Source organism: Muscardinus avellanarius, assembly GCF_963383645.1.
Source record: "Muscardinus avellanarius genome assembly, chromosome: 12".
NCBI classification, from domain to species: domain Eukaryota; kingdom Metazoa; phylum Chordata; class Mammalia; order Rodentia; family Gliridae; genus Muscardinus; species Muscardinus avellanarius.
Genome location: NC_137798.1, coordinates 31,501,861 through 31,512,163, shown reverse-complemented (window position 1 = coordinate 31,512,163; position 10,303 = coordinate 31,501,861).

Below are 10,303 nucleotides of genomic sequence, written 5' to 3'. Positions count from 1 at the left end.
ACCATAAAGCTTGCTCTTTTTAAAGCATTTATAGTAAAATAATTTAGTTCTTCGAATTTGTACATTTCCCCCAACAGAACCAAGTTTTCTTTGGTAGGTTGTTCAACTAAATAATGTTGTAATGAATAATGAATAACAGCAATCTACTGCATACAAGTAGATTTTTTCAGACAGTTGCATATGGTAGAAAAGTGCTTTCAGAACAAGTAGGCCTGGGGAATATTCAGAGTGTTCAATAATGCAAGAGCAGAAAGATTGAAACTTTCGTTTGATTCAATACTGTTTGGAAGCTGGTGAGGCTGGACAGAGAATGAATATGAACTTTTAAAGAACTGGAAATTGTATTTAGACAGCAGGGTTCAATCATAACTTAATCTTGTGCCTAAATTAATGAAAATAATTCTCATTCAAAACCTACTCTGCCTTCACAAGTGAACACGAGTACTCTCCCTCTGAGGACGCTCCCCGGCCTTGCCTTGCCCCGGCCTGCTCTGAGCAGCCCCCGCCCATGCTTTATCCACACCAAGTGGTCAGTACACAGGAGCTTCATTTTGAATTGCTGGTTCCTGTTCACCTGGGATGAGAACTGTTTTCTGCAACTACTTTTGTTTGTTTGGGTATATTATCCTGCGGAAAGAATACAGATATAAATCTGCAGCCCCTACCTATCTTCCTATTTTTTAAATATGGATCACTTGGTTTGTTGGATAGGCTTTTGTTCGAATCGTTTTGTCAGTTATCTTTTGCTTTTCTTTCTTTCTTTTTTGGGTGAGCACTTTAGATTGATATTGGACAAAGATAAAAATACCAAGGTACTAAAAAGGAGAGGGGGAGAGGGCCATCTTTACTTACGTACAATGTATATGCTAGCCATAGGTGTTAATAGATGGTTTCACTTGTCAATAGGTAATTGGTATCTTCCAGTAATGTCCTATATGTGCTACATACTTAAAACAGGCTGGAAAAGCTTATTAATGCCCAAAATTCAATATTTAAATTCATCTTAAGATTATCTAAACTACTGACAATTAAATTAGCTAAAGAACACTAAATTAGCTGAAGAATTTCAAAATTATTGTTCTCTTTGCTCTTTGGCTGATATATAAAGTATACCTATACTTTATATAAAGTATATATAAAGTAGACCAAAGTATAGGTATAAAGTATAATATATCAGCCAAAAAGCAAAGAAAACAATAATTTTGAAATTCTTCAGCTAACTTAGTTTTAAAAGATTTAAAATGATGATTCAATTGTCATATTTTACTCAAAACATGGCTATAGAATGTCCTAAGTCATTCAGTGTAATAACATGTATACAAACAGAATACACTTATATTTGTACCTGTCACACTTAAATTGACTACTTTAATCATGATAGTTATTTTCAAGCAAATATTATAGGAGATAGTCTGAATTTTTTCTTTTATATTTCAACCAGTTAAGAATAATAAAAAGAACCTGGGCGTGGTGGTGCACTCTTGTAATCCCAGCATTTGGGAGAATGAGACAGGAAGATCGCATTGTGAGGACAGCCTGAGCTACTTAGTGAGGTCCTTTGCAACTCAGTGAGACCCTGTTTCAAAATAAAGAGTAAAAAATAGGGCTGGGGGTATACCTTGGAGGTAGAATGCCCCTTGGTTCCATCCCCAATACTGCAAAAGAAAAAAGAAAAAGAAGAAAGAAAGAAAGAAAGAAAGAAAGAAAGAAAGAAAGAAAGAAAGAAAGAAAGAAAGAAGGAAAGAAAGAGAACTTTAGAGCTTTAAGATAAACACCTCAGGACAGAGCCCATATTTCTTGGGTAGACCTATAAAGGCCAAGTTGAACACCCTTTATACAATAGGCTCTTTCTAATTGTTGCAAGTTGAATAGAGAATAGGACAATAATGAAGGAGGAGAAAATGTGTTGTAATTTTGAATTACTTTATGACTTTACGAAGCCTCTTTGGGTGTATTCCTTCAGTGCCTTACCTTGCGAAATCAATAGGAAAAAAATAAGAGCCTGCTATTTCTCTGTTCTTAAACCAAACAAAGAAACAGATGTGTTAAGCCTTCATACCTTTTTTTATACTTTTTTTTTCATCTGTACCAAATAACAATTCTTTCTTCAGTGTAGAAAGAAACAGCTTGTTTTAGTAATTAACCATCTTCTGATTCTTTTCTTTCCTCCTTCAATATTCTCTAAGTCACATGTGTTGTTACTGTGGACAAATTACTAGACACTAAACCAACAAAGAATAAAAGAGTGAAGTGAAAATAAACTAATATTCCTTGACCTCATCTACTGGAAACATATTGTCTTTTGAAATAATTGCTGTAGAAACAGAAAATCATTACTGGGGAAAAGCCTGAGAATTTGCTTTAGAGGTGAATGTTATAGACATTTGAGATCATAAAAATATTTGTAGAACCTATCATGCCTTAAGTGGCTGCCTCACTATCATTTGTATATGTAAGTCTTTTAGAAAGGTGAAAATGCTCTTTAATGAAAGCAGCTCCCAAGTAACCCTACTTGAGATGATGGTATCTTCCTATTCCACTGAGAATTACTTCATGTTCTTTAAAAATACACACATTGTTATGTTGTGATTTTCTAAGTGTTTTTAAATTCTCTTTGGAGCTGAGGGGAGTGCTTTGTTCCTGTCAAGGCTGGGAATCAAGTCTCCTAGCACTGACAGTCTAGTGTGGGTGGATGTAAGTTGTCCCCACCCTTGGGTTCCTTCACACTTGACCACTGTCACGGCACATAGTGGGTGAAGAAGTGCAGACCCACTCCCCTGGGGATCTAAGCTCTGCCTTTTATGAGCCTTGAACCCTTAAGCAACCTATTCACTTTTTCTGACCTCAGAGTCTTCTTCAGGCAGGGCTAAGATGATACTGCCCACCCAATACCAGTATTTTAAGGGTCCAATTACCAAATCTATGAAGTTCTTAGAAAAGTTCCAGGCACAGAGTAAACACAAGTCTAGTTGTTATCACTAGCCATGCCCATAACAAACCCGGTTTTCCAGCAAGTGACATTTGTCACAGCTGTTCCTAATCCAATCAGAACCTCTGGAGACTTCTAGAATCCTATTGCTCTCCTGTCCACTTGTACAATTTAAAGTACAATTTGAGGAATTCTAGCTGAATTATTTGTATAGTGCTAGTTTCCTGGTACTTGTTAGCAGATCCACAGTCAGACTGCCTGAGCTCAAATCTCGATTTTGCCACTTACTAGCCATATGTGTTTGGGAAAGTCATACACATTTTCTGTTTCTCAGTTTGCTCATCAATGAAATGGGTATAATCATAGGCACCTCTTGTAACACTGCTATAAGGAGAACATTAATTAGTTATGGAATGCATTTAGCAATGCAGCCTGGTGGCTGCTTTAATATAAATGATCAAAAATTATACATGAAGACAAAGGCACATGAAAAATGCAACAGCTGTGGTGAAACCCAGGGAATTCCCAGACTAGCTAAGTTCTGTCCCATAATTGAATATGAGATAAGATTTTTTTTTTCACTTCTAAGTCATGAGGTCTAGTCCTGTAATATTTGTGGGACTCTGAAGCTACACAGATATCTTCTGATAAAATGGAGCACAGAATAACACACAGAAAAGATTGCAAGTATGTAGTGTCAACGCTACTTGAAATTATGGCTTTTCTATTCCCCTGATAATTACTTCATGTTTTGTGAAAACTCACATGTTTTATGTTGTGATTTTCTATTTTAATTTTCTTTTTAGAGAAGGAGAGTGGTTTAGTTTCTGTCAAGTGTAGGAATAAAATCTTCTACCATTGACAATCAAGTGTTCATGGGTATAAATAGCCTTCCACTCACACTCCATGGCCAATGATCAGGTATCCAGGTTCTTCACTGACCCTCTGGAACCCTGTACTGCAAAAGATTTGAACTTGAGGAAGAGCAGATCCTCGATCAGAAATCTTTATGGAAGTTTCTCTACTCGATATCCTTTTTTTTGTTTTGTTTTGTTTTTGGTGGTACTGGGGTTCCTGGAAGCCCTTCTACCTCCGGGCTACACTCCCAGACCTATTTTATTTTTGGAAACAGGGTCTCTTAAGCCAGCGCGGCTGGCTTTGAACCTGCGCATTCCTCCTGTCTAATTTGGTATTTGAATTTAAAATTGGGGCATTCTACTTTCCAGCTAGACTTTACACACACACACACACACACACACACACACACACACGCACGCACACGCACATGCATACATGCACACACACACACACATATTTCTTTTTTGTTTGTTTGTTTGTTTATTTATTTGTTGGTAATGGGGGTAGAACTCAGAGGCTTTCTACCTCCAGGCTATACTCCCAGACCTATTTTATACTTTATTTGGAAACAGGGTCTCACTAAATTACTGAGAGCCTCACTAAGTAGCTAAGGCTGGCTTCGAACCTGTGTGATCCTCCTGTCTCAGCCTCCAGAGCTCGGGGATTACAAGTGTGTGCCATCACTCCCTGCTTATGTTTCTTTTTTGAAAACAGGGTCTTGCTAAGCTAGTGAAGGTCTTCCTAAGATGCTTAGGCTGGCCTAATCCTGCTATCTTCCTGTCTGAGTCACTCAAGTAATATAATAAGAGGTATGCTCCATTGCACCCAGCTACCCATTTGTTTTATACTATAAGAAATGCCTAAATAACTCCATTTCAAATCCTTAAAGGAAATGCATAGAAAAGCTAATCAGTTCCAGTGGGAAGCACAGCAGGCGGGTAGTCTGGAATCTCCCACTTCTCACCTGGAAACTATCCAGAAAAACAAAGATAATGGGGAGAACCAGAACTATCCAGTGAAGTAAGGTTCCCATAATGCAAACTCCAAGCTGGTAGTTAGCATTTCTAGGTTTTAAATGACCAGCAACCTTTCCTGGAAGTCTTGAATGTGTTCTGGGGAAGAGCAGGGAGGCTGGAGGGGAGCTGCTCAGAAAGCTCCAGCAAGTGGTATCTTCCAAATGGAGAGCACCCCCTGAGAAGGGGCTAGTGAGGGCAGAACTGAGGTTGCCCAGGGCAGAATGAGGGAGGAGACAAGTAGAAAAAGTCCAGAAAATGACCAGGTCCCCTGGAAGCAAATCTCTTAGAACAGCTTCACATTTATTTTCCAAAAGTCTGTGCTATCCCAGGGAGCACTAGTTGTATCCTGCAACAGTAAGCAGGGAGGAAGCCCAGGGTTGCCAACCAGAGTGAAGGCTGGCCCCGTGGAGACCACTGGTGCCTCTGCATCTGCTCTTCATGACAGAGTATAAGCAAGCACCCACGGAGTGCTGGGCCCTATTCTAAGCACTTGCACTTATTAGTTTATTTAATCCCAACAACCCCAAGATATAAGTCCTCATTTTATTGCCTAGCTACAAATTTGCCAAAGAACATCAAGTAATAAGGTTCTGGCCACCATTAAGCTCCAGTCTGGCTCTAAAGTCTATGCTCAGATCCTTTATACAGTACAGCCTCCAAAAGGCCTGGGGGTTCGGGGTGGGAGATGATTGTGCATATATTATGGAAAGCCCTTCCTTCCTCCTGGTAGCAATAGATCTGGGAATACTTGAGGTGGGAACCCGAAAAGCCTCCTGGACACTTTCACACCACAGCATCCTCCTGGCAATCCAGGAAAATAATCTGTGCATTAAGAAAGGAACAAATTTCATGTATACACAAACATGAAGAAGAGCAACACAATATTCATACAGAAGAAAATTTCCTAGAGGAATGTTGCCAAAGAGTAGATGACCACTGTGGATTATCTTCCAAACATGAATTAAGACAAATCTAAAGGGAATCATTGAAACTATGAAGAAATACAGGGAACAGTAAATAAACTTCCAGCTAACAGAAGGATTTTAAATAAGCAAGCAGACCCCTTGATAAGGCAGTAAAAGAGAAAAGACCAGCTAAGAAATTAAAAATGGAAACTAAATTATTATTAATAGTAGTACTACTAGTAGTAGTGGTGGTGGTGGTGGTGGTACTGGGGTTCCTGGAAGCCCTTCTACCTTCGGGCTATACTCCCAGACCTTTTTTTTTTTTTTTTTTTTGTATTTTTATTTGGAAACAGGGTCTCTTAAGCCAGTGAGGCTGGCTTCGAGCCAGCACACTCCTCCTGTCTCTGCCTCCCAAAAGTGGGGATTACAAGTGTGCTCCACCATGCCCAGCACTAATGGTAACTAAATTATAAGAATCACAAGAAAAATTAGTTAAATGTATCTCAAAATCCAAAAATCAGACAAAAAAGTTTAATAAGCTTGAGCACATGGAAATTAAAAACATGTGCTTGTCAAACCAACAAAATATTGTAAGAAAAGCCCAATGTCAAATGATAAAGCTAAGGGAAAAAAAAAAAAAAAAAAACTTTAAGAACTCTGATCATAGCCCCAAAGGTATTATTCTCAGTATTTAAAAGTATCCTAGAGCCGGGCTTGGTGGCGCACACTTGTAATCCCAGCATTTGTGAGGTTGAGACTGGAGGATCGCGGTTCTTGGACAGCCTTAGATAATTAGTGAGGCCCTTCGCAGAGGAGTGAGACCCTGTTTCAAAATAAAGAATAAAAAAATAGGATAGGGCTGGAGGTGTAGCTCAGAGGTTGACTGTCCCTGGGTTCCATCACCAGACCTGCAAAAAAAAAAGAAAAGAAAAGAAAAAAAAAAGGATCCTAGATATCAGTAAGAAAAGCAAATAAACCAATAGAAATATGGGCAAAATCATAAACAGAAATTTCAAACTGCATTATAAATTATATATAACGTATATATGTATATAGTGAGAGTAATACATGCCCAAATTCATTTGTAGTAAGAGAATATAAATTTAAACTATCCCAGCATGTGATTTTTTACCTATTGATTTTGCAAAACCAACATTTTAACAAGATACTTCATTAGCAAGGCTGTGAGAAAAGGGCACTTTCATGCATTGCTGGTAGGAGTGGCCTACAGAGAGTAATTTTTTGGCATATTTCACAAAATGACAAATGCATTTAGCATTCGACCCAGTGGAGGACAATTTTTTGGCATATTTAACAAAGCATTTGGTCTAGCAATCCTAATCCTGGAAATGTATCCTTCGGATAATACAGTGCACAGGACCAATACTATATACACAAACCTATTCTTTGCAATATTGTTTGTAATCACAAATGCTTGGAAATTGCCTACACGCTTTTCAGTATGGAGCTAAATTAATTATGACACTATTCATAATCAAACACAAGCTATTATTTCCAGGGTGTTGGGGCTAGAAAATGACCCTGAAGGGGTGAGGTGAGCGCAATGCTTTTCAGTGTGCCTTTTGTCATATTTTGATATCTTGATAACTGCCTTTTGTTTTTATGATAAAGTTTTGAGATTTTGCCTAATTTATTTTCTACTATGTCATTAAGATTTTGAAGTGTCTCAGTTTTCTTTCTTTTTTAACTACATCTATTACTTTTTCAAAACTAGAAGAAATTAAAAAGCAAAGCACTAGTTTTCCACTAGTATGCTCTGTGCTTCTAATTTAAAAATTAGAAGATTCTGAAAATAAAATGCTATTGTGAAAAGAGTTAAAATTATTTTTAAAAATCCACCTATTTGGAGACTAGAAAAAAATGTGAATATTTAGTACAATACTCCTAGTTCAAATGGCAGTAAGATGACAGAAAGACTCTGATTTATTTGGGGGAGACAGGACTGAAATAGGCAGTGTTCCTTTGAGTGGCACCAGCATTCTTATACTCAGGCCTTTCTAACCAGCCTCATCATGGCCTCTGTGGAATCAGCCTGGAGCTTATACACCAAAACCTACTCAGCCCCTTGCGACCTCCCCCCCAGTTTTATCCACTCTCATGTCTCCAGGAATGATTCTTCTCCTTTTCTTTAATAATTACACCTAGAACCTATTCCTAAGTCCAGATATACAAAGCAGAGTATCCTCCTTACATTTGAAAAGCATTCTCTAGACCTTTACTTCCAAACTGAAAATGTAACCTTGCTGCCGTGGACACTATCCTAAGAAAGTAAGGAGAAGGTCAATTACTACAATGATTACTACACTTAGAACTTAGAAATTTTAGGATATGAGACTCATTAAGTTCTCATTATTTACAGATGAAACATTTTTAATTACCTTGTAACTCTTTTCTCTTCCCAGACTTCTTTTATTATTATGCATGCAAGCTTTTTGTGGTTGTAAGTACCCAAGTTTATAGCAAGCATTTAATTATTTTGACAGTATATAGCAAGATGTGCATCTCACATCTCACCAACCCCTTCTTGAATTGTCCAAGAGGAAAAAAAAAATCTTAAAATCTTAAGGTCTAGTTGGTAAATAATGCCAAGGCTGTTAGAAAATAAAAAGGATATGTAGAATTCAGTCATTCTTTTATAGTCCCCATTAAGAGTCAATGTGGTAACAAAATAGAATGCTGTAAATCCTTCCAAGTTAAGCGAATAAAAAGGCCATAATAAAGGTCAATTTTACTGCCATCAATTTGCAATGATGGGGCATTTGGTTGCCAAAGGAAGCAACAAATACAATCTAGAATTATGGTATCTCTGGAAAGGAAAAAGAAGAAGAGTGCTACTATCGCAAGAAGTGCTTTGTGGAGATTTACACTGATACCCACGCTCAGCTCAGCTGCAAAATAATAATGTGAATTCTTTACAAATCATTCTAACCCTGTGCAAGATAGCGCAAAAAAGACAAAAGTATTGCCGTAGCTCAATGAAACAGACTCACTATACAGAAGATGGAGACGTTATAATGGCCATATATGCAAAAAATAAAAAGGAGAAATGGTAGTTTTGTGAGCAATTAATGTGATCTATAATTACAATGTGCAAACAAAGAAACCACCAGGGAACGGCTGCACAATAATGAGATTTAGGATATTAATCCTTATCTGAAATGGTGAAAATACAATTTTTATAAAAATATCACAAAATAGAAAAGGTGAAGACTACTACTATTTCACATTGGAAAACTGAAAATTAAAACATCAAAGCACCGCCGGGTATAGTGACGCACGCTTGTAATCCCAGTATTCGGGAGGCTGAGACCAGAGGATTCTGGTTCACAGACAGCCTCAGCTACTTAGTGAGGCCTTCCGTAACTTACTGAGATCCTGTTTCAAAAATAAAGAATAAAAAATAGGGCAGGGGTTGTAGCTCGGAGGCCGAATGCCCCTGGGTTCCATCTCCAGACCAGAAAAAGAAAAAAAAATCGAAGCAGAATTCTCCTTCTTTACTCTCAGATTGTATCTCCCATATCACACTGTTCTTAGGCAGGTAACTTTGTGGTCTGTTGTCATTTTTGTTTACATTCAGAACCATTTGTTAACTAGAAAGAATGCAGAATGGATATTCATTGTACAACTGTCTTCTAAGCCAGCAGTAGCAGATGCCATACCTAGACACTAGCCCTGTAGATGCTTACATGAGACTGAAAACCGACCACCAAGTAAGAGTATTGAAGGAACGTTCTGTCAAGAGGGACAGGTGAAGCTGTTAAATGGCCCACTCTTAACAGCTTAAAAGAAGTTTGAAAAATGAAATCATCTGTAACACTACTGGTATATTTAAGTATAATTATATCTTTCCAGAATCTTTTCTGTTCATATATATATGTGTGCATAAACATGGTTGAGACATTACACATAAATGTCTTATCATCTATAGTCATCACCTAATATTATATAAGATATATCCTCTGTGTGATTCCTAATAGCTGCAATGTTTCCATTAAATGGTCAAAACATAATTTATTTAATGAATCTCATTTTTATTCAACAAATATGTACTGAGCACCTACCATATGACACATATTATAGGTACTAATTCAGCAAAAATAATCCTGACCTCAGAGAGTAAAGCCATCACTATGATGCTTAATAATTTGAACCACACTGCAATTGGTCGTTGGTCCCAGAGGAGAGGGACTGCCGCACTCTAAAGTTTAGGCAACACTGCACAGAGGAAGTAGCAATAAATGTGGGGTTTTTAAGTAAATAGAATTTCACAGGACAGTGGGGACAAGAATTTGGGACAGAAGAAAGAGCAACTATGAAGGTATCTTCTCTTCTCTGGAGACAGGAAATAAGTGCTAGAGTTGCCACACAAGAAAGAATAAATCTTCCTCAATGTTTAGTAGTTATTCATTGACATACTTGCAGACATATGTAAATAGTGTCATGATTGGGTTTCATTTAATCCCTAGAGCTTTAATTTTCTCACATCTGATTTGATTTCTTTAGTTATCTATTTATTTATCGGTACTGGGGTTTGAATCCAGGGGCATTCTAACTCTGAGCTGCACTCCCAGCCC